The 26,992-nt window shown below is 40.1% G+C and overlaps 1 protein-coding gene across 1 annotated transcript in view; it reads right to left on the minus strand.

Moving 5' to 3' along the window:
- Positions 1–26,992, minus strand: part of ctnna2 (catenin (cadherin-associated protein), alpha 2) — a 536,848-nt gene that overhangs the window by 181,794 nt on the left and 328,062 nt on the right. The gene's annotated exons all lie outside the window — the stretch shown is intronic.

The raw sequence follows: 26,992 nt of genomic DNA on the forward strand, positions 1-26,992 counted from the left end.
ACTTTACAGCAGCTAACAGAAACCCCAACGCCAATAAGTGTATTGGAGGTGTAACTGCAGAGTGACACAGACACACCATATATAAGTATAAATGCTCATAATAGCTTAGGCCACATGCGTAGGCTACTGCGTAGGCTCTGCATGGAGCTGATGCACAAGTATAAACCTTGCTTAGAGTGATAAAGTGCCGCTCAGATCGAGGGATGTTTGAGTGAAAACAAAAAAATAATTGTTGCCAAACCATGATCTTTTTTCTAATCCGAACCAAGACATTTTGTTGCCTTAACCTACCTATACAGTTTTGGTGCAACTGTGACGGTTTCACAATGTTAACAACATGACAGCAAATGGTCATATACAAGCCATTTTGTCCTCCTACGGATAGCGTCGCTAATTGAGGAAATGCTCCTGCTGGTTGTGTCCAGACAGCCCTGTCTCCTGGAATTTATGTTTATAAACAAAATATATTTGAAGGAAATGTAATGTTGACCACATTACATATTCTTTTAACATAATGAGGAAATGTTGCTAATTAACAAACCTGGCAAGTTAAGAAAATGTTGATACTGAATGTATCAGCGAAATGGTCACTGACAACATATTTCAGTTGTTTTCCACCAAAGTAAGCAATCTTGCAAAACAGTAGTGACTACTTTGTTACTTTTACTCCACTTTTTAAACTAACATTTATAGTGATAAATATAAAAAAGAAATAACGACCTTTCCTGACCTTAACCAAAGTGCTTTTGTTGTCTAAACCTAAGACAGGTGTCTATACATGAGCCCAAGGCTCTGGTGTCAAGTTCCTTCACTTTGTGTGCCCACTACCCTCCTGATGACCTCCTTCTGAAGCCTACGTGGTGCATGAATGTAGCGTTTCATTTCCGGAAAGAGATGTTGTCTCTGGACATAATCCAGACCATGATTACATTGCCATAACAATGTAATTAAGAACGCAGTTCAGAAATATACAAACATATCAGCTAAGAGACTGGGTTAATTAAGAGGGCAGGTATATACAACCTATGTGATCATATGGGTTGGCGGTCTTGTTTGAATTCACACTGCTGTGCAGGTGTAACACATTTGCACTGGGTGTACACAGTCGGATGAACAGTCTATGCAATAGGTCAATAGTACCTTGAACGTCTGAAATACCTGTGTGAAGGCCTTTGTATATTAATCTATGTTTGTAATGAGGTTAGCAGTGGCACTTTGAGGTGTTGTTAGGATTGCATTACATTGTAAAGGTGTACACATCACTGCGTAAGTATATGGTCCTTGAAAGCCTTTGAAAATAGTGTCAGTGTTCTCAAAGCAAAGAAGGAGGCTCTGAGAAATAATGAAACTGAGAGTTACTGAATGTCAAAAGAACATAAATATATATTTTTATTGTAAGTAAATGTGAGATTTTCCATTTAGAAAAGTAAATACACAAATAACGGCAAATACAATTGAAGCCAGAAGGACATGCGCACACATTTTTTATAGACTTTGAACGAAAATGAAGCGACATGTTTGGCAAACCTTGGCCACTGTGATACCACTATTGCTCTGGCAATAACAGTTAGGTTGGTGCGTGAGCAGCATAGCAGGAACTTGTAGGCATCACAAGGAGGGTGAAGTGTGCCCCTGGGCTGGCCAGCCTTATTTTCAATGCTGTGACAGGGTCAGGTCTCTGCTGAGGGTTATTGTCTTAATTATGCATGGCCCATCTGGTCGACAAGGCTCTGGTGCAGGTGGGCAGCTGCACCAGACAGTAGCTGATAGAAGAATGACATGATGAATAATGTCGATTCCTAGTGCCTTTTCTGAGCAACTTAAATAGACTGATGCCGATAGATGATGTAGCGACTGCTTTGTCACTCAGGTTAAAAAGACTGAAAGTATAAAGCAACCTCTAAAGAACGCACATAACGAATGTGTCCATATAGCCAGACTGAACATTGATATAGTGCAGTTTTGGAGAAAAAAAATACAGATAATGTTCAGTTATGGTTTTGGTATTTCATCAAGGTCGGTATGACATCATACAGTAGCTGCAGAATATACCCCAGCCCTGAATTGAAGGCTCCTCAGCTACATATAATTTCCAACGAGGCACCACCCACAGTGTTGGGGGCTCTGCAGTTTGTCAACAAGTTCATGACTTTGTAAACAAAGGGTGATTTTGAGTGGGCTCTAGATTTCTAGGTTTGAAATTACTGGGGTGGAGAGAGTAAATCATGCAAAAACATTTCTAAGCAGTTATACACTGAGGAAAATACACACAGAGACACACACGAGCACAAAGACGGCAGAGAGGAAGTGAGGCTGAGAATTTTTCTCTTGTCAGAGGATTTAGCTGCCATTGTCTGCTGCCAGGGACAGTACTCTGCATTTTAATCAAGGGTGCAGTTCTGAATCCAGTGGCCTTATGATGTGATAACAATTGTAGTTTTTTTTTTTTTTTTTTTTACTTCTACTGTGCAGAGCTTGGGGATGCGTCATCGTGTACTATCACATCGTACAGATCTGCCATACTTACTGGGATCTAGTAATCTGTACATTGCGTCTGTGCCCATAAAGAGTATGTCATGATATGAATCACATGATACTTGTATGGGCGCATTTATACTGAGACTTATTTTGGGTGCAGCTTCAGCCAGTGCAGAGCTAAAGAAGGTGGCTGGTTTAATGTGATGGTCACAGTAAATTGGAGACAGTGTGGGACACTAACAGGTGGCACTTTCTCTCACGACCCCCAGGAGGCAGAGCAGGGTATGAACACTTTTTTATACGCAGTGCACAGTTTTCAAATCATTACCACTGAATTAATCTTGTGGATTTAAATTCATAGTGAAGATTCTTGTTAACATTTATGATGAGAACTTTCTGTTTCATATATGTGCAATTATTTCCTATCATTTACCTGGTAATTTTTTGACTTATCTGTTTAATTTAGCTATCTAACAAAGTGCTCTGTAAATTAAGATCATTGCTATTATTGACATTATTATTAATGTTGACTGTGCAGCATGTAAGGATATAATTGGGGGATTGCCAAGGGGATGAAGAAATAAATAATGCCAACAACTATTTAAGTTGATTAGCTGTAATAAAATACAACACAAATATCAACAGAAACAGTCAGCCTCTCGAAACTTGGCTTACCTGCCAGGACAAAGCAGATAAGCACTTCCATTACTTGTAAGACGACTGCCTCTCTTATTTAACCTTATTTTATTTATTATTTAGTTACCCTTTACCCCATAAGGTGTACATTATTCATTTTCCTTGACTAAACAAGGTCAGGGTGGGGTCAATTTATAAGCCTGCCTCGGGTTTCCGACCTCACCTGCACATTCTCTAACCCGCTCTCTATATAGAGTGATTTGTACTGAATCTATAATTTGCTCCTTTTTTATGTGCAAATAAGTAAAGAAACAAACAATGTATTTTCTACTATGTCCAGTAGCTTTCTAGATGGCTTTAAGCATCACAATGTCATCACTGCTCTGGACATGGACGCCGTGATGAGTACAATCTATGCTGCAAGGTTGGACACCCCGGTGAAGTTCGAGAAGTCTCATGGCATCAATAACATCGTGGATACTGAGATCGTCCCAAAGTCTGATCATAAGGAGGAGAAGACTCACATCCTTATTGTGGAGAGCTTTCTGCTTTACACCTACGGACCTTTGATTGAACATGCTCAACCATCGTTACTTTATCTCCATCCCATACCAAGAATGCAAAAAGAGGAGGTGCTCTAAGAACAACACAGTGCCAGACGCCCCCAGCCTCCTTGACGGCCATGTCTGGCCCATGTATTTGAAACAAAAGAAGAGCAGTGTCTAGTGTCTACTTTCAGACACTTCGGACAATGCATCATCATCATACAATGGTTTGTATGATAGATTGTCTGAACAAATCGTCTCTGAACCGTCTTCAAATAATCCAGAGCACTGATGCTAGGCTGTTAACCAGGTCCAACAGGTCAACCCACATCATTCCCATTTTCGTTTCTTTACACTGGATTCCCATCAGGTTCAGGATTCACTTCAAGATACGTACTTGTTCTAACGTGAAAAGAGCCCTGCACGGTCAGACACCTGAATACATCAGTGATCTCCTACATCTGTGTACAGGCTGTCCCCAGCTCCAGACTGAAAACAAAGGGTGATTTTGCCCTTGTAGTAGTGGCTCCAACACTATGGAGCTCTCTTCCACTAGGTTTACGGTCCCCTTAGAAACCTTAAAAAAACAACTGAAGACCAGTCTTTTCAAGATGGCCTTTGTCCCATCCTTAATTACAAATAAAATACAAAAAATAAATCAAATACATTTTCTTCTTCCTCTCCTTCTTCTTCTTATTGTTAATAAAGAACGCTTCCAAACAGTCTCCTGGGAAAAGTCCTGTGTTTTTTGACCCATCCACCACCCCAACTCATCTCCTTTCGAGACAATTTCCTTCTTTACTCCCATCAGCACACTGCTCATGTGATCGCAGTCTTCCAACATACATGGGTCATACACAAATCACTGGCTAATGATGACATAAGGTATGTACGAATTTTGGTGCATTCATTTTCGTATGCTTCAGTTGACATCCGTCTTCAAACTACTGCATGTTAACTTTATCATCTTCCCTTGTTCCTTGCAATTTTAAAAGTAATGTTGCTCCATCCTTTTGTCAGCCTGTCCCAGGTTGTATACTATGCATATTTGCAGACAGAAATTTATTGCGAACTGTATCCAAAAACAGCCCTGGTGTCATTTGCTCCATATGTAAACAAACACCAGCTGCCAACTGCTATGACACACTAGGCACTGAAATATCCTCAGGGCATCACACCGGGATGTAAATTCCAAAGCTCAATTCCAACTTGGCAGCAAAACAATCTGCGTAGTATATGTGCACTACATATTTCTTTGTTTTTCATTAATACTGTGACCTGTAAATGAAAAGCTTAAAGAACAAAACATACCCGGAAACTTCTTCTGCACAGTGGCTCAGTGGAGCCAGGATGTCCTCCATTTATTCACATAAGGCTTCGTAAAGGTAGCCTAGTTTCATCACACACCAATGGACACATGCACATTAGGTAACAGGAATTATCCTTTTCATTGCCCTTGACCAAGACACTGGCCTCAGGACTGGAGCTGAGCACCCCATGGGGATTAATAAAGTACAACTTTAACAACCCCCTCAAGTCATTATAAAGAGGTGTTGAGGGGATTCCCTCTGTGAACACAAAGGACATCCCTCTTTTGTGCTGAGTTCTAGGTGTGCCAAACATTTGCGCGCCGTGCTGAGATAAAGAGAAAAGATAGTTGTGTTCTACATTTGTAACGGACTTAAAATAACATTTGCGATAAATTATTCACAGGCTCTAAAAGGTTGATATCTACTGTGTTACGGCACAGTTTTTGTGGCGTCCTGTTACTGTGTGCAGACATGACAAATTGATCTGAGAGACAATTACATTAGATGCTACCTGGACTGAATGCAGCCCACAGGCAACAGTTAGCAGCAGCGTAGCACAGCCTTACATTTTCCTTTAGTTTCCACTTACTTGAGCATTTATTTCCCTTTCGCTGGAAGGTTTATGAATGATTTTGCTTTCATATGTGGTGTAAATGTTTAGTCTATTTTTGCAGTGGAGTAAAGAATGAGGTCGGTACATTGTCTGTGTTGGCAGGAAATACCAAGTACCATAACATACTGATGTAACATGGAAGCATACGCATGTGCACCCAGCCCCACAAACACAAATACTCTCACATTCTTGAGTGCCTGAACACAGTGATTAACCACTAATGTCAGTGTTATTTTATCAAGTGCTATAGACATTAAACTAACAACTGAATCCCACTTAAATAGAGTCTTTCTCCAATGTGACCCTGGTTGCTTTCTATGCAGTGTGTGGTAAAGCAAAGCCTTAAAGCACTAAAGGAAACAGCTGCATTATTTCATATTTATCATTATAATGAAACATTCCCCTCAAGAGACTTACACAAGCAATTAAATTATCCGACAAAATATTGTCTGTGTAGCCAGAGCCTGATATGCCTCAGCGTGTGCCTCTGTGCCACCGAACTGTCACCCAGAAGCCATTAAAAACACATGAAAGAGCCATACTGTTACACCGGGTGACACATTCCTTCAACACAACAAGCCTATTTTACTCTGAAACAACTCAGACTGCATTTTCGATCTCTGAGTGCAGCTCCTCGTCGGGCAGACACCGCGCTCAGGGCACATGGTTCTGTGTTTACACTGCTTTGCTAGTTTGACGAGCTGGGAGGAATAACACCTTACTGGTACAAAAGAGTACCCCGCACCTCGAGCCTTTGGAAGAAAAACGTCTGAGGATGTTTATCAGATGTGTTTGTGCGTATGAAGAGAGGATGAGGCATTCTGTGGTTTCTCATAATATTTGTAGAGGGATCTCATTTATAAACATTGCACACACATTCTCCATGCAAGAGCTGGGATTCATAAAAGTCAAGGCGACGTGAGAATTTGCTGGTGACCCTCCCACACGTTTTTTTTTGACATGCTGAGACCCTAATGGTAAAGCAATGAATTATAATGAGAGGTAATAACAGTATTTTAGATCAAATCTTCACACCCTACATCTCTTTTTCACAGACTTCTAATCATAAAGGTCAAGAAAAATATACCAGTCTGAACTGGTTTTATTTGCTTTATGCTAAACGCAGCCTTTTCCTACTTAACTTCAGTCACAAACTCATATGTTTGTCATAATGAACCGCTACAAATTCTAGACAACTAAAATAAATGTCAAAAAGACCTTACAATAGAGCTTTTTACTGCAGACAATCTGACATGGAAGTAAAAGCACAGGTGTTACTAACATAAATGTTGGTAAGGCGTGACTGTGTGACAGCGAGCCAGCATGCACGATAACAGGACCCCTAAAACTGAGGCAGCTAAATGGAATTCTGCCATCATTAAATTAATTATTTACACCTGTGCTTTTCCTTCTGTGACATGTCAAAAATGTCTGCAGTGAAGAAGGCCTATAATGGGGCATGATGATATCATACATGGTGGCTGCTTTCCTGGTGTGAGTGGCATCGTACATCATCTGACATGTCATTGTGCAAAATGAGAACACCACTATTAAGACTGGCACGGTCTATGACAGTGCATTACATCTGGGTGAAAAAAACTCATGATATGCCAATATTAGATCTCTTTCTGATTAATCTGATAACATTAATTATAATTTCTTACAATCCAACATATTTAATTGTTTAAGTATATAAGTATAACCCTCTAACACCCAAACATTTATATTATTGATGTAGATTTAAACTGTTAAAATGTTTTAAGAAAGCCACCAGAAAATAATTATGTTTTTTTTTTTTTTTTTGGTTTATTTTTTGGAGGATTTGGTGAAAATGTTGCAAAAGTATTTAGCACTTATGAATATCACCCTTTTAAATTTAACAAAATCCATGGATTATGGAGCTTGATGATTTTTAAAATTAAAATATGAATCTTAGAAATACATTTCATTGACATTATTTGCACCCTCAAATGCATTGTTTTTTTTATTTTTACTTTTTTTTTTTTTTTACTTTTACTTTAATGTAGATGCGCAGCAGGCACGTTCAAACAGCACTGCTAGAGCGACACTGTGCCTGTTTTTCAGGGTGCGATGGCTGCGCCCTGAGATAACCCTCGTTCAACTTTTGCAACGCAGCAGCGCACACAGCATGTCATGTGATGAGCAACAACCAATCACAGCCGACAGGTATCTTTCCCTTCTTCTTTAAATATCAGTCTGTGATAAACATGGAAAAGTTGATCATGTTAGTGCAGGGCTACCCAGACCTTTACATCTGCCCCATGCATGATAGGCCTACACACTTGTAGGCCTTGTTGCCTTGTTGCTTAGCAACCTCAGACGCAACCTGCCACCACGCTCTTGGAAGCTGGCACAAAATAAGCCACCAGAGTAGCGCCAAACACCTGACCTTGCATTTTCCAGGCAGTTAAAGACATGGCATATGTACAGCCCCAGTTGCAACACAATAAAAAAGCACATTAATTTGACTATTAAAAAATTCAATTGTAATCCATGCAATAGTGCATTTCCACACTATTAAAAGACTGTAAGGAAATTACTTGTTAGTGGAACTTTTTTGACCTTGCATAATTGGAATTTTATCATATCAGTCCTCTATAACTTGAGTGTAAGTGATATCATGACTCAATGACGGGACATTCTGTGTGCCTCTTTGCAACATTCAAACAAATCTTTCCAAAGCATGCATATTACACTTCTTTAAGATAATTATTTAAGTTTATTTTTTGAAACATCTTTAGAATAAAGGAGAACAAATACTACAGGTCAAATACTTTCTTGGAAAATTGTTTAAATTGGTCAAACAGAGCGAGCTGTGTTGTTTGACCTTGGAATGTGGGGTGTCTTATGTCTCACAGTATCACTATTTTTGTGCCAAAAATTTTGGAATGATCCAGTTTAGAGTCTGGGGTGCTGGGATATGTCATGTCAGTCAACCTTCAGTGAGGAATGGGTACTTGGAGATAGTTTAAATAGGCGTTGCAATTTCATAACTGTAGGCCTCCATGGGTTAATCAAAAATGCTGCTGGTGATTGAAATCTGGAGCTGGTAGGTTGCATAGTGTTTTGACAACAAACAGGTCCGACAATTTAAATCAATGTGGCAGTGACATACTAATGATGATTATGTCTTCAGTGCTTTATGACATCTCCTAAATTATCAAACCAATGGGTAAATAAAAGCAAGTGAAATTAGGTGGAGCCATCATGGGCCAAATTTAAAATATTATGATGCAACTTGTGTTTTATAGCACAACAGTTGTGGGATAATTATGAGGTCATAATTGAGACAACTGTTAACAGATGCTCAGAAATACATATGAGACATATGTAACAACATGGCTTACTTACTAGTTATCATCTTCTAAAAGCAATGAGCAGTCATACTGTACGTCTTATATCTGCCTTATATCTGTCTGAAATACATGTATATGTTGTGTGTTTGTTTTTAGGTCAGTCTAACATGTGAAATGATGAACGTGTCATTAGGTTCACTCCAAAGTTAGATGACATATTAGGAAGAGCTGGGTCGCCCCCCGCAGCGTATGTAATGAATCTCACTGTCATCCTGTTTTTCGGACATTGTGCTACTAATTATGACTATCAAGGTGAGACATCATAAAAAGAGAAAAAGAGCTCCAGTGTACACCACCGCCTGTTGAATATTAATTACCCATCACGTCGTACACTGAATTTGTGAAGAAAAGTTTGTGTTTCTCAAATGCCTCCACAGTCAACAAAGAATCCAATAAGGGTTAGTTTGGATTAGCCAAAGTCACACAATGACACGAAAGAACTGTTGAGGCACAACACCACACAAATTGTGTGAGAGTTTGTAAACCGATGTTTATATACAGTTTTCCTGTTGTTAATCAATTGATGAAAAATCTTTCTCTGTTTTTGGACAACACATTCTCACTCCAACCTCGTCACATATCGACATTTGATCATGGACCTTCTACATCCAGAAACAATGTGCAAGGTACCCTGGGTGCGTTGGTTTTTGATGTTCTAGGACGTCATGTCATGTTCTGCCTGTTACATGCATTGTCGTCTTTCAAAATACACTTGCATTTTCACAGGAAATTTACCGTTTACATATAGTCCCTTTCAAAATTATGGCACTATGTTGGTGCAACACTGCGAATTTGACTTTTTTTCCTTCAACAACAAACACATGTGGTTGAGTTTAGGCAACAAAAACACGTGGTTAGGTTTAGGAAAAAAACAGGGTTTGGCTTTATAATCTTACGGGACACAAACACAGCTGTCCCAGATGAAAGTCGTGTTTGTTGGACCCATTCACCACCACTCCCGCCTGCCCTACTCACACTTTCGCTGCCTTAACTTAAGTTCTTGTCCCTCCACGTTTCCTCCTGATGCTGCAGAGCACCCTTAAACTATCATGCCGACATGAAAGGATGGCTTTTATCGACGACTTCAGAGTGAGATCGAGCTCGGTCAGTGGCCCTTGGTGTCAGATATCTGTGCACAGACACACGCTTTGGCAGGATTATGAAACGAAATGGAAGGTAGCATTTTTCGACACACAAAAGCACATGGTTAGGTTTTAGAAGAAAGAACAGGGTTTGGCTTTATAATCTTACCATACCACTCTCCTGCGTGAAAGTTGGTGTTTGTTGGACCCATCCACCACCCGTCCTGCCCACCCTTGCCATAACTTTCATTCTTGTCCTGCCATGTTTCCCCCTGACGCTGCCAGCCACCATTTAACTATAACGGCGAAAGGGCGTGTATCATGCCAACGTTAAAGGAGAGCTTTTTTTGTTTGTGTCTGATGCCGGAAGTCACTGCCCAAGTGCCAGATTTCAATGACTTTGGAGTGGGACCAAATTGTTTTGGATCCGTCTTTCAATAGAGGCATGCAAGAAAAAGTTCTCTTCAAGAATTCAATGTAACATGGGGTAACTAACTGATATAGAAATGGTCATTTGGGGCAATGAAGGTTTTTTTTGTTTTGTTTTGTTTTTCAAAATCCCTTTTGAACAGTTGCTGGAATAAGCCTGGGCATTTTCTGCATAGTAATCCATGTATATGTCTTACCTCACAGGGAGAGTAATAGCAAGCACATTTACATAAAAATCACTAGTTGATCAAAATCAGGAGGCCATTTTATATACTATTTATGGCTGATTGAAAGAGTGTTGCAGACTTGTGTGCAGAATTACTGGCTGAATCCAGACATTAAAGAGGAGAAAGCAATGAAGCCTGAAGGAAAGCAAAAACAGTTTCTCGGACATAATCACTAACAGAGTTTTTGTTGTGTGTGTAACACAGTTCAACTCATTTCAATTCAAGGCTCAGGATGTGTGACATAATACGTCACATGTGAAACACAAGGCCCTTCTTATAATACAAGGTTCACCTGTCCTTTGTACTACTGCTCTCTGATAGAGTTTTATTCAGAGTTCTAAGCTCGGGTTCTTACCTTACCTTGCAGTAAGGACACTAAGGATAAAGGCACAAGTAATTTTCAGTCCAAATTTACAAGTGTTTCAGCTTTTTGCATCAGAGACTCCTCCGCTCGCTGCATTCTGCCCTGCTTCATCCCAACATGAGAGAGGCTAGTGGACACATGAAGAATGTAGAGGCTTGTTTGGCTCTGGATGAGGCAATAGGCCAGGGTAGTCAGGGCTATCAAAAGTGGGGGCATGCTGCTCCAGAGAGCTGGGTTTTGAAAATGGGCTTGGTGGCTCTCAGTGGGATTTCTGCGTCATCTGACAGCAGAACAAAGTTCCTTTGGCAGACAGAGCCGAGTCACAGGCGCTGCTTGATGCAGCCTCTGAAGCCAAAACATTAGAGCCAGAACACAAATGCATAAAGAAACACACTAAGAAAAAATGTTAAAACACGTAATTCAATTAAATACTGTTTATGGAAAACCCCCACACAACAGCCCGCCAGATCTGGGCTGGAAAACTGGCTGTGGCAGGTAGCTACCAGCCGTGGTGGCGGGTGAAGAATTCTGATCTTGTTTCTGTATAAAAGCATGTCTAACACTGAGTGTGACTGCTGTCTGTAGTGACATGGCAAAAATCACTGCCTCCCTCTCTCTCAACAGGGAACACCTCGCTTTGGACATAGCTGGAAGCGATTTGGACTCATATTAATTCTCTCTTTTACACACACAAAATTGCTCTTCTACTGGTGAGTCTCTTCACAATCCGACACATAATTACTGGTTCTACTATATTTCTTTTTGTGAGCTTATCAAATAAAGTGTCTATGTCAATTATTATTATTCAAACTATTCCTAATAAGTGTTGAATACAAATCATTGATATAGGGCAAAACTAATTTCCAAAGACAGCTGTATTTAAGAGTCAGACGAAGTGGAAATTCTATGGTTTTTGTGACGTCAAGATCTCATCTCTCTTTTGTGTTGTTGATATGGTGGACATGCATTGCCTTCTGTAGGTTGCTAGTTAAGTGGGGATGCTGCTGTGAGGAAATTTTCCCACCGGTTAATAAACTTGTGACAACACTGCAGCGTTACCGATTACACCGGACATGTTGTTGGAGATTCTCATTCATCCAGGTCATGGTAATCATAAGTGCTATATCGTAAGCAACTGGACTTGCTTGAGTTTCTTTAGGACGTTCTGGCTCTCATCCAAGAGGCTTCTTCAGTTCAGACTGGTGCAGAGCCACAGGCTTTAAACTCTGCATGGATGTGAACCCTTTCAGAGTCGTTGAGGTCACGTGAGTTGTTGACCCACCCGCCCATCTTGTGTGTCGTTAGGGTTAGATGGGTCCAAGTGAGAATGGGTGCTAAGTTGTCTGGGGAGGGATCCCAAGACTGCATTGTAAGTGGGTGATAAGTGGTGTCGTAGGCCACCTCCTCTGTTTAAACTAAACGTTTTACAAGAAAACATATTTGTGAGGTACATCTATCTCAAACAACTATCCCTCTCTGTTAATACGATGAGTCCATGAATACATATGACCTCAGCCATTACGGATGGAATTCTTATGGCAGTAACTATGCAGGTCAAGAAACACAACATGCCATTTGGGCACAAACCGATCATGCTGTTCCTCCACAAATGTCAAGCAATAACCCTCTACCATCTGCATATGTTGCTACCCATCCCTATTGATAGCAGTTCTTTGATTTCACCTCAATTGCCCAACTTTCATCCATCTTTCCCTGACTCCAAAATGCAAGCTGTTCCAGGTTCCATCAGGACTGTATTAAGTTACTGCTAATGCAAACTGAACATTTTCTACTGCTGCAGCCTCACATTAAAGGCATCTACAGGTGAAAACATCATTAATTTTGAGATTCTGGGGGGTATTTTGCTCGTATAACACGTCTTCTTCCAGACTACTGGAAAGCAAATGTCCAAAATACACATATCAGTTTTTGAATTATTCCAGATTTCTGTTCTGAAAATGTATGCAAAAAGCACATATGTAATTAGATAATGCCTCATGTGCTTATTCAACCATTAAACCTGTGATACAAAAAATTACTGTGTTGACGTAAGTAATCAGCTAGTGAAGTTCCATGTTGATATCTACTGGTTACATTTTTTTTCTCTATTCACATGTAGTTTGGGTGCAATTATTCAACTGTGCAATATTTCTCATCTCTTGAAGGTACATATCTATTTAACATACAATGCACATAACTGTACATATTTCTTATGCTACTCTAATTCTATACTGTTGTTTTATTCTACTGACGTATATATCTTAGTTAAGTTTCCCCACTTACGGCCTCTGCACAGTGACAATATACATTTAGTTTTAATATTTAAATTTTTATATCTTAAGTACCAGTGTTAAACACGGTCGCTTAATGCACTTTTTATTTTATTTTAATGCACATTTCATTTCTACTTTATTTTATTTATTGCTTTATATTTACATACTTTTATTTCATACTCTTATTCTAACTTATTATTATTTTCTTTTCCTTACATGGGAGTAACTGTAACGAATCATCACATCCCCATGAAGATCAATTAAGTATTTCTGTTTCTGATAGTGTCTCTCCTGAACTGGGGAAACACAAGTTGACTTTAATTATGAAGTAGTCAGGAAATAGCATGTGTTCATCAACAATCCATTTAGAATACAAGACCCTGGTCATTTTTAGCATTTGCTGACAGCGGATTAGTTTGAAATATTGCAGGGAGCAATGAAACAAGAGGGAGAATTAACTAAATATTGTCAAGTATGCGCTTTTGCTTTGATACCAAATTCTCCACCATTGTCTTGTCAGTCAATTCTCGTCATGTGATGAGTGAAATCTGAGCAGACACGTTAAGTTTATAATTGAACTAATTGATCAAAAGAGGCAAAACGATGATGGGGGCGATGGGCATGTACTGCAGTTGGTGTATGTCCAAATACTGTAAAACTGGTTACAGAGACTGGTGCAGCAAGCTGAGAGCAAAGGAGTTCAAATATCTTGGGGTCTTGAGATCAAAATTAACTCTTGCAGCATCAGCATTAATGATGTAATCAATGTTGTATGGGACTGCCGTGGTGGAGGCAAAGCTCTCATCTATCTACTGATTTCTCCTTTCAACCTTTTTTTCTATATGTTAACCACATGTGAGTGGCAGTTACATTTTATGTATTATGATCAGTTATAAATCCATGCATAGGCTTCTCAAATTCACTCTTTTCAACAGTGTCACAAGTACTGACACATCCTCTCTAAGCAAAGGTACACCACATATAGGTATGTCTTTTGGGTATTGCATTTATACATCTTTGTCTACTCGACAATGTGCACATATACAGACATATACTCAGTAATTACAGTACGTTATAAGGAACACATAACACTCAATGCAACAAGCCAGGTCCTTCAAATAGATAATGTCACTGCAGCTCAGAGGAGACAGGGTCAAGAGGCACAGTTACTCTTTAACCTACCATTACAATTGGACTGAATGTCTGCCAGACATGGAGGCTTCAGCATCTCGGATGCAGCCACCCACCTGGAATGTTTGAACACAACGGTGTGTGGAATTTACAGAGAACGCCGCAACAAACAAAAAAGAGTTCGGAGCAGTTCTGTGGGCACAACAGCATGTCGGTGAAAGAGAAGGACAACATGTACAAGGCAACAGGGAGGCCATGAGTGCACCGAGCAGCTTAGTGCAACTGTGGAATGGAAGGGAGCGTTCCTGAAAGTGCACGCAGTTCATCAAACCTTGAAGTAAGACGGTTATAGAACATGAGCGAAAGGCTTCATGGACGCATGATCACAATAAAAAAGACCCTGGTCTACAGAATCTTGATTAAAATAAAATATGACTTTTAAAGGAGAATTATGGGTTTTTAGAAAAAAGAATACTGGACAAATAAACTATTATTTACCCCAGTTCTATTTCCCCCTTTACTTTTACCTCTGGTAAAAACTACATACTCTGACACAACTTATGCAACATATATCCTAAAATGTAGTGTTGTTCCTACACCAGCATCGGATATTCCTCAAATGCTGCCGAAAATGGTTCTCAAATGGTGTGCCATGACGCCAGTCTAGGTGTGCTGTGGGATTTTGTGATAACCGCATTATTATTCAACTGGGCAGACCGAGGTTTGGCAGACCGAGGTGCGCTGAGATGGGTGTGGCGGCGCAGCAGTGGGAGGTGTCGACAGATCCAGCTTGGCGCAGTGACAGTTTCGTGCCAAAAGGCTTCGCCAAAGGTGCGCTAAAAGCTCGCCAGCTGAAACCAGGTCTACTGTCAGCACAGGGGGAGCGCAGCCGGTGTAAGCCGAAGTTGGGCTGACCGGCGGACAGTGCGCACACGTCACCAAAATCTCACAGGCAGGTTTCCAGAATGTCAGGCACATTAGCAATGCAATAAATACCCAAAATAACACTATTCAATGCAACTATCTGCAATCAGCACATAAATGTATCTCTGTATCGACTGTCCCGTCACATCTGATGTCAGATCAAAGGGGATTGGCACCGTTTGGCACGTTTGGCACGCGTAATGGAAACCCAACCTGATTTGATTAACACAGTTGCAAACTAATGAGTTCACATCCCTCTCAGCCAACCACAAACAGCCACAGCATCAGATAGGGAGTATATATTCAGCATCTGTCATCTTAAAAAAGTCAAAAGAGCTTGGACCTCCCGGACCAAAACATCAGTTTCCTCCTGGGAGAAGTTTGGCCGTCTGACGCTGCTGCTCTCTTCCGCCATGGCGAATTGAGTAAACTCTCATTACGCCTTCACGTGGCGCATTTAAGGGTGAGGAGAGGGGCTCATTTGATTGGTGTGATGTGAATCGGCTGTGTAAAACCCACTCCACGCCTTCTCTCCTCCCTCTTTCTGACTTGCACAGGTAGGAGGGACGGAGGTGGGAAAGAGGAGTAGCTGCGCCAGGCGCACGGTGTGCCAAACTTGCAAAATCCGCCTGGCCACACCCAGTTGGCGAAGTGCAGGTGCGCTGTGCACCCACCTCGCCCGGTCTGCGAAACTAGAGCCCAATGTGTGAATGTAATGATTTAAAAATTGTAAATGTATATTTCATAAGAACTGAGTTTAAAGACAACACTTACTGTCAGTGTTGTAAACCTATTTTGATTGTCTTATGTTGTGATAAGAGTGATAACACACATTATAGAAGCTATTGTTAGCAGATATAGATACAGGTGTGAGATTTTGGCTTGCCCTCTAGTGTGCCTTGGGCACAAAAAGCACTGACTCAGTACCACGTTATTTATTCATAAAGGTTATAGTTTCACATTCAGATAAAATGGCAGTTTTCTTGGAGCTTTTAAACAGTAGTCAAAACAGTAAGCTGCACTATGCAGCTACTGGCAACTCTACTGTTTTAGAGCAGCAAAGAAGAACTGCTTTCCAGTAAATGGTGTAACATTAGCCGTTGGTAAAATATGAGCAATTTTGTGATATTTTACAAAGTCCCACCAGTTCAGTGTTTAACTAACTAGCCAAGCCATATGATAATGATTGCAATTAATTCAGATCAAAACATGGTTAGAAGTATAAAGCTGTTGATTTTTATTTTTTTTAACTCAACGGTATTGGATTGGTACTTAGTGTCGGCTGATATGCAAGTTCAGGTATCAGCCGATGTCAGGAAGGAAAAAATGGACTTGTAACATCTGTATTATTTGTATCTGTTTGTTTTTGATTATGTCAGTCACTTAGAAAACAGAAAGCAGAGGACAACTCAATGCTATGCAGTAGCAACTTGGACACAGCAATTGTTGGATTCTTTGCCAATGCCAGTCACCATTGCTTTATTGGAACTTTTGAAGCGGCGATGTCTTTCATCCAGCCCAAACTAAAAGTTTCACTGCTCAAACTTAAAATGAAAACATAGCACTGATGAAGGTGAAGAGGCACATAAACAGCTCTAGATGTCTTAGATTTAAAGGATGGCATTTAACAAAAAATCAGCAGGGGTTTAGAGACACAGCACAAACATTTAGTTAAAGTTTTAAACATGTTGTGGGGGCTTGTAAAAAAAGAAATAAATAAATAAAGAAAGTTGAAAAATGGTTTATCATGACTGTCCAATTTGCACTGAGCAGAACGATATTTCTGTGGTGGGAGAAAAACATAAAACTAGAGGTGATTTAAGATCATGCTGCTTCCAAAAGCCACCCCCAGATTTATTGGTACACAGTTGATTTCCTACCACAGATGAAACACGCTCTTTTTTACTTTACCCACTTTGGACGTTTTTAGACAGATTCTTGTTGTTTTTCTTTCTAGATATCTACAGTATATATGCAGATGTTCACATCACCAGTCTTGCCTTCCATCTTGTTCTATACACCCTCAATCCATACATCATCCTAAACTTTCACTAACCTCTCAGACCTTAAACATGGGGTGGCGCTATATTGATTTTTCTGTTTGTCCATTCAACTGTGCCTACTGAAGCAAACTTTGTACCACATAAAACATGCTTCAAGGAGTTGTAACCCATAGTGACAGCCATGTTCCCCCTGTCACATGCTCCAGTGAATGTCATGATTGTATGTTTGGTTAACCTCAGTTGCAGTCAGTATGAACTCCGTGAAATCAACGGACGATGGAGATCTTTCTTGCATACTGTGCAGGAAACCCTATACTAACACAGACCTTCACTGGGTTACTGTCTTCACACTTCTGATTTAGTTGATATATATCTGAGATAAGACTGTGATGGTGATAATTAGAAATGCCCGCGGCTATCGCAATTTATCTTTGAGTACATTTCCTCTGTTCCTCAGTTCATCCTCAGTTGCTGATTATATAATGGGATTATGTCATCTAAAGTACCGACAAGGATAAAAAATAAGCACTAAAACTGAAATGAATAAGCTCAGTGTTAACGCTCTGTCTGCTCGTGACCCTCTTAAACCCAGAGAAACCTCCATCTGCTGGAGGTCGCACTCAATTGCAGATGCAGAATCATCTCTTGCTGTTTCCTCACCGCACCGCTGACAACCGCTCTATGGCGTAAGTGTCTGCACCGACCCCCACCACCATCCTTTCCCAGCTGCCCATCAACATTATCTCTGCAGCGGGCCAATTAGTCATCATCTGCCTTGTTTTGTTGGGCTTGCACAGTCAGGCGTCCTCTGATTCGATAAATGATTTAAATAATGGGCCTGTAATCATAGATGCTGATAATTTTGAGTCTTATTTGATCCCTTGAATCCATTCAGTCTGCTGACAATACACCACAGCCTCTAACCATTTTATCATAAAAACTATCCAAGACTATCAAATAAAATGATCACATAATTATAAGGACATGAAATCATCCTTTATAGATTGGAAATCCATTTAAATTTTGCAGGCTTGATTACACACCACAACAGCAACAACATACTTGAAAGAAACTAGGACGTGCAAAACTGCATTGTTGCAAAATGAAATTTCACCCGTGGCAGTTGTCTGAAAGTCAGACACATGTAGGACAACGTGTTGAGGGTGTTCTCTTTCCTCAAACAGGTAAAGCAGTGCTCAGATGGAAAGCAGGGGATCATGTTCTTGTCATCACACTTCTTATCTATCGGAAGCATTCCGGTTTCCATTTGTAGCCCAAATAGTATTGACCAGTCAAGTTTTAGTGGCAGGTTAAATCAAAAGAGGTGGAAGGCATTGGCTACATCGCAACTCCGGAACCCATCGGCAGTCTTCTATCATATCATCCAATGTAGCTTTAAAACAGCTTTTTTTAACAATGCATCTGCTTTCATATCAGGGCCAGGTATCTGTACTCCATACCTTTAAGGTATCGACCAAAATAACCCAGTACCAAGTAATATTCTCCAGTCAAACAATACTGGCATTCTAACATTTTTGGACCCAGACCTAGCAAAATATGACTTCTTGTTTGGTTTTGCACACAGCCAATCACTGTAAGCATACTACGATTTCATGTGACTTGTGATTGGCCCACTACCACAGCAGCTACAACCAAAGATACTGGATTACTACAAGATGGCCCACCTACAATATACTCCCATTGTATGAAATGGTATACATTTCCGGTCTCCTAAGTAGGCGTTGTCCCCCGTACCCCAATCAAAGACGATGGAGAACCGCCAATCAAAGACGAGTATCCCCAACCTCGCTTCTCTCAACATGTGCGTACCCTTACTGGCCGTAAGCTAAATAAATAACTAAATAAACTGTCCGTGAAAAAAAAATTTTTTCCAGCGGATGTCATGTTAGAACATGATTGAGCTAACTGGAGTAGTTTCATGTCGTATCCGACAACGGGAGGCTTTTAACAGATGACGTCCTGATGTTAGCTTTGCTGCTGCTCTTAGCTGTCCCTGTCAGCTGCAGCCACTGATGCTTTCTAGACATCGTGATTTCAGGGGCGTCGTTTCAGCAAAAGCTAAGGTATGGCAATATGACATGACGTCACAGAGCTACTGATGATGGAGTTTCAAAAATATGAACTTATATAAATCTTCACTTTGGTCTTTGACCTGTCAGAAGTACATACTATGCTATTGAAAACTGTTTCAAAGGACATGAAGCTGTTTCTCACATTCATAATACCTCATGTCTGCATGTAATGCACGACTTGGTGAGAGCAGTGAAAACATGGGACCTATTTCGGCACATTCAGCACCACGGACAGCGAGCAGACATTTAATTGTCATTAGTCATGTGTTTAACTTCACAGAAAATAAAGAAAATAAATTAATTACAAGCTCATTTCTAGAAGATAACCAAGGGGTCCGGTGTATGAAACACAGTAAAACAAAGGCCAATTTGGTACAATACTGTATAGGCGAATTTATTGGAGTGTCTCCAGTGACCGAAAATACAAGCTTAACATGCCAACATGAAGAAAAAAAAACCCCACATACAATCAGACAGGCTTCAAGACATCATTTAGACAGGCTATCTACAGCAGCAGAGCAAAATGCTTTTACAACACACAGATAACTCACATAACTCATAACTCGCTGAGGAGCAAAGTGGTGAACAATTTGATTCAGTAACACTCATATTCACTGATGAGCATATTACTGACCTATTTAAGTGCAATACAATGAAAACAACCAGCCAGTGCGCCTCGAATAAGATGACTACACAACCTCTCTCTTTTTTTTCTTCCGATTCCAAGGTATGGCAGCTGTCATACCTCGCCATACCTAAATGACGCCTATGCGTGATTTCCCAAAACTGAATAAATACCACACATAGCAACACAATACTGCTTTGCTAGCTCAGTCATGTTGTAACTAAGATATCCGCTGGAAAAAATATTTTTTTAATCCAGTATCTTTGGTGAAACTGCACTGATTTCAGCACCAGAGAGGAGATATCTGTTGCCAGATCTCGTGAGAGTGTGTTGTTGAGACAGAGACAGGTCTTGAACCAAGTAAATTTTCTCCTGATTTGTCCGTCTGAAATTTGCCATTTTGGTGTCAGAATGTTCTGAAGATATGTGGCTTGTGATAAATGGGTCCAATATTTGCTTCCTGACTATGGGGCGAAAGAATCGGCCATAATCTGTAATCACGTTCATTTCTCCCACTGAAGTCAATGGACTCAGGACCTGCTGTTAGTCTCCTAAAGGGGCGTGGTGGTCGCAAACCCCACGTGACACTGATACAGGTAACTGACTCGCAGTGGACCGTCTTGGTTTATCCACTGTCTTTGCTACAACCCACACAGTCTGTGGTGTGGAGAACACAATGTATTGGACAGGGTTAGCAGTTCAGCATGCTGAGATGCCACCAAAATGTAAGTATGGCTATACTGCACACCTATGTTGTCTGTTGGCATTTTATGTACCTGAGTGCTTCTATTCACATGATGGGTATCGAATGAGGTAAGGGAAAAAAGGGTATCAAATGAAGTACTCTATTGATATCGGTATCACTTTAAGGGTGAAGGTATTGGTACTGGTATTGCAATTCTTTAAACCAGTGGTTCCCAACTGGTTCGGCCACAGGGTCCAGATTTCTCCTTAGTCATTAGTTCAAGGTCCACACAGTTATATATTTTGGGTGTCATACTTGCGTTGGGCCATGTCTCAAGCTAGTTTGCTGTCTCTGTTAAGTAGCTGTTTGTTTCTCACTCTACAGCAATAAACAGCACTTCAAAGTAAAAGCTCTGTACTGAAAATTCACTGTACTTAAAAATAAAGTGTGTTTTTACAAAGAAGATACGTTAGCAACATACCAGTTGGAAACCACTGCTTGGAATGATACAGAGCCCTAATTCGTAAGCAGAGATCTGTTTATCTAGATTAGGTGAAACTACTGGCACGTAAAGTGGAAGTCTTTGCCCGGATAACAGCTGGCCAAACCAAGCTCTCCTGTAATATTAGCTGTTGCCCTTAGAGGCTTATTGTTGTCAGAATAAAAGATGGGTTCTGAGATTGTTGCACCAACAACAAGCATTTTAATTTTTCCTCAGATATACTTGACTTGACTTAACTGAAACATTCTTATTTCCAAATTTCTCACTTGCTACTAATTACATTTTTCCATGGCTGGGAGGTGTGTTCATGGGTTGGACTCACAGGACTCTCACACCCTGCACTTCGCCATATGCAGCCACATCTTGGACGTGAGTTTTCAGCGTCACAATGTACAGATTGAAATCTTTACGCTTCCCCTGATTGTAATTAGACACAAAGAGTCAGAATGTAACATGAAATACTCTTAAATCAAAAACATAATTCAGAGTCATGTGATCAGTCGGAAGTTCAAAATAATTTTTAGGTGCGAACTGCTTTATTTAAAAAAACAAAAACAAAAAACAGCCCTTTCTTCCATTTCACTATCAAAGCCACAGCTACTTACTCAAAGTGAAAAAGATCCTGGATGATGTTGTTGACATCTTTTTTTTTATTATTATTATCATTACATATAAAAGATGATGCATTACATCTAAACATAAACCTTACACTTAAGGATGATGTATGCTAACAGACAAAAAATGAAGGTTACTCAAAGGTTATTCATTAAAAAAAAATCCATATCCTTATCAGCCATCAATCTGTGATACTGCTGTATCTGTTTATATGACTGTGTTCATGTGAGTGTGTCGGTGTGTGTTTCACCCACACATACACAGACACACACTTTTCGCTCACACTTGTGCTGACCTTAACTCCAGAGCAGAGAGCCAAAGCTCTTAAAGTCTTAAAACTGATGGTCTGGATACTCTCATCTCCTGTTCGCTGTGTCAAGTCATTATAGTGCACCAAGTCATTAGCTGATGGTATAGTCATCCATTACAGCTAAGAGGGAATATAGCAAAGGGGAAGCAGAGATGATTCCAACTTCAAGATGTCCAGATCATGTGAAGGACACTCTTTCTTTCTTTCCCTTTGGTGCTCAATATATCTCTGTCGCTGTCAAACCTTCACCGAGTATTTCAGTGATCATGGTGGAATCTGAAGATAGCATGGTTTGAAGTAAAATCTGTAATTAAAAATGTTCATGTCTATCCATTGAAGCTTGCATTAATGTTAGAGGTTTGACTTGTCCAAGAACTGCAGATGAGTTTTCTTACTAAAAATGATAACAGGGTATGAAACGGAGGCTAAAAAAATAAATCTGAGCCACATTTACGAGAAAAAAAATGGTTTCAACTGAGAGTAACATGAGTGCAAGAACTGTCAGCTCTCTGACTGTAACATAAATGTTAAGTAACTTTTTTGTAGAGTATTGTGAAGTCCCTGGTGGTGGATGCAGTATTCTAGATTAAGCTGTCAAGTGCCAGACAGGGTCAGAACAAAGTACAGGGCTGTTAGGTAATTGTGGTTCCTTGGTATAATTATTGTAATCAAACTGAGAGCCAAACTCCCACCTCATTTCCAAGCTAGCCCATGTTCACTCCAAGCAGCCAGGAAATCTGTTTTCCCCCAAAACATGACGGCAGATGCTCTATTTTTTTTGGTTATTTCTTTTTTTTAATAATAAATATTTTTCCCCAAAACAGATTTGATTTATGTATAAACTTGTGAAACTGATGCCAGATAAAGAAGTTAACAAAGAATAAAAGGGAAATGTTAAGAAAAGATAAAATGTACAGACGAAGAGAATATTTATAGATATTTGTTTGTTATACGAACAAAGTACCTTGAGATGCCATTATATCTATTTACATCCCATGGAAACATTTCTGATGTGCTGTAAATGAAAGCACTTGGCGATACATTGACATGTGTGAACCTGCTTGGCAATACTTGCTTATATAATCCACAAAGATATCTGTACATGTATTCAATGATTAGAATACATCAACAACAAATATCTACACCAAATCTCAGCCACTGATTCATTTATTTCAGCAAAGCTCAGCTGGATAAACAGATTAAAATATTGGTAGTGTAACAGTCCAAAAGGCCTGTGGTGGTGTTGCAGTACTGAGTCATACCACTGGGTGGGGACTTTGTTTTGATGAGATGCACCTAAAACCACCTACATTTCTATGTGGTACTCTGAATAAGGTTGAACCAAATACTCAGATGAAGCAAGTTTCCAGTAAGGATGATGTACTTTTAACAAGCACAAGTATCAGTTGAGTAAAATGTGTCAATATCTGTTCTCATGATGAAGGAAAAATCGTATTTGGGTAGCTTGATAGTTCTCTTACTCAAGAGTTATCAAGAATCAATTTTTACGCAGTTCCATAAATAATTTTCTGATAAATAATAAATCTAGCAACTTCTGATCATTCATTCATTTTCTGTAACCACTTATCCTATTGGGGTTGTGCGGGGCTGGAGCCTATCCCAGCTGACATTTGGCGACCCTGAACAGGTCACCAGACTATCACAGGGCTGACTCATAGAGACAGACAACCATTCACGCTCACATTCACACCTACAGGTAATTTAGAGTCACCAATTAACCTGCATGTCTTTGGATGGTGGGAGGAAGCCGGAGTACCCGGAGAAAACCCACACTGACACAAGGGAGAACATGCAAACTCTGCACAGAAGGGCTCCCTCTGCGAGGGTTTGAACCCACAACCCCAGGTTCAAACCAGGAAACCTCTTGCTTCTGATCAACCCACAACAATTTCAGACCTTAAAATAACAACATGCAGTTTATGTCCCATCTTAACCCCACCCACTACTTTTTTAAACCCCGTCTGTTCCAAGTATGGAAACACATAATTTAGTTCGTTGGACAGATACAAATAATAGCGTTCCTGCTCATCCCTAACTCTGAAGCTAACTCTTCCAAATTAGCAGTTGCTGTATTTGACTCTTAGCATTTTTTCACACTTGGTCCTTTTCAGCCCTCTAAACGGACTCAGAGTGGTGACTCAGCATTTTTGTGTGAACACTCAAAGAGAACTCAGACCCCTCTGAAGTGAACCGAACAAGGTGGTCTGCGTTCGGTTTGCTTCTAGTCCATGGTGCGGTTCACTTAAGCTATGCCTTGTGAACACAAAGCGCTCCAGGTTCGCTTTGCTCTTTGCCATTGTATTTAACCCTCTAGATCACATGCTGTTGCACTGGGATGCTTGAAAAAACAGATGAAACCACGTCGGCCTGTAACACTTGCAAGGACGCAGGATGAGGAGTAGTTTGATCCATTTAAGATACAGTACGTTTCCAGACGTGGTATGTAGAATACGTGAAACGTCAACCGTCTACAGCACAGAAACACTAAGGTTTTCCTCCGATTTTAAGTTCTTCTGAAATTGAGGGGCTTCATAACTGTACTGCAGTGTCACGTCAAAGTAAAAACAAAACTATCAATATATATTATGTTTAGGCTTTAGTGTGAACAGGAAGAGGATTGAGACCCCATCAGAATTGAAGTTGACCAGAAAGAGAACTGAGTCCTCTTTCAAACAAACTGACAATGTGAACACAAAAAGAACTGAGTCCCTTTTCTGTTGGTCCACTTTTTGGTGCAGTCAGAGGACTGTGTTCGGTTTGTTTAAAAACGACTACATGTGAAAACACCCTTACATTCACACATGGCTGAAGAGTGGAGCCTAACTAACATATGGTTACACAGTAAAATAAGGCAGAACTTGTGGAAAGCCCTGTCTCGGTTAGCCAGCAATTCTACAGCAAACACTTATGCCATACTAGCTCCAACACAAACAACAACATTACAGCAATTGCCTGCCAAAGCGGAACACATGAACAGACACAGTGACATGGTAAACATCTGTGGAAACATGGCACAAACCACCTGTGCTTCTGCCTTTACTCAGTTTAGCCCTGTAGTTTTACAAGACCCCAGTAACAAAGTAATGGCAATGATGCATCAGGATCTTTTATTTAACCTGTCGTGTAAAACATCTCTGAGTGTCTTGAAAAGACCTCTATAAATAACGCGAATTGTTGTTGTCATTATTATTATATTTACTAAATAAAACTAGATGAGGTTCCCTGGCAGAAGTAACCCCGATGCAGATGTTAGAAAATGTCAACTCTAATTTTTCAAGGAGGGAAAACAAACAACTCTTCTGCAAAAGAGCTGCTTTTAAATACAGAGGTTTTTTGAAAATATCTTCCATCGCTGTAAACACTTTCAACCAGCATGTATTTAATACTTGACACGAATAGATAATATATAAGTAGTTAGCATGATCTTCTCCACAGTTCTTCCAGCATGATCTCTCATATTTTAAAATAATCTCTGGGGTCAAGAAGTATCTCATGTTTATTTTCCAAGCAAATTCTCTCCAATGTTCGGAACTGGTAGTTTTGTGAATTTCAGTGAACATCTGTACCACATATATCCTTTAAGTCTTTTCTCTGCTTACTTTTCTAATAACTTATTTTTAGATATGTATAAATTTGATTAGGTGGTGTGTTGTAGTGTTTAGAAATATCGTCAAAAGAGTTTCATATTCCATATTCATTTGCCAGAATCGTACTAATTTTGTCGATTCTAAATTCACCTTAAAAATGAGCAAGAAGGCTTCATGTCAGAAATATGGCAACTGTCAGTAAAACTGCAATGACCTCAGAGAGAGAGGAGGAAAAAAAAGATCAGATGGTAAGAAAATTGGCCGATATGAGGAATGTAAGGCGCTGTCACAGCTCATTGTCTTTGAAAATTAATGGCAGAATGATGACAAGGCTAGGAGTGATTCCAGAGAAATGCGGAGCAAGGCGAGAGCGGACCTTCCGAGAAGAATATTTATGTTATAGCCTAATGCTAATATTATGTGGCAAGCAATTACATCTGTATTCAGAATGGATCGCCTTGCCATAATTGCCAATGACACAGAATGGCTGGCTACAGGACAGTTTGATCAGATGAAGGATGTCATACTTGACTCACTATATTCTTTATGGCTGGCAAGGCTAAACAATGTGATTGATTCATTACACAAAGTCATATTTGAAATCATAGGACGATGAGTACATTTAAATCGGATCGTCATTACTGAGATTAATTACTTTTTGTGTTGTGTGGGTATAGCTGTGATCTTGGAGAATATGAATCAGAGAATATGGTGAATTGTCATGATATCATTTCGTCCTTTTTTTGTTCTTCTATACGTGGACTCGTTTGATTGTTAATATACATGCAAATGGCTCTCTGTGTTACGGTAGGTACTAATAAAGGACACTCTTTTGTTCATTGGATGAATGTTATTTTTCAACTCTGAAATCAGAAAACTGCTTTCTCACAGCAACGTCAAAGGAGGCAGACATTATATGGCCCAATTCATTACAGTCAGTGAAGGAGGGAGGGATGGAAGGAGGGAGGGAGAGAGATAGGGAGAGAGGAAAGGAGAGGAGGGTGGGGGGGTTTCATTAAAGCTCCTGGTTTAAGCCCAGCCCATTCTGAATATGTAAATGTCTCAGGCACAGAGAAAAACACAGCAAGAGAAAAGCGAGGAGGGGAGAGGAGAGAGAGAGAGGAAGAGAGAGGAAGAGGAGGGGAGGCAGCATGAAAAAGTG

Source organism: Epinephelus lanceolatus, chromosome 3, assembly GCF_041903045.1.
Source record: "Epinephelus lanceolatus isolate andai-2023 chromosome 3, ASM4190304v1, whole genome shotgun sequence".
Classification (NCBI taxonomy): Eukaryota; Metazoa; Chordata; class Actinopteri; order Perciformes; family Serranidae; genus Epinephelus; species Epinephelus lanceolatus.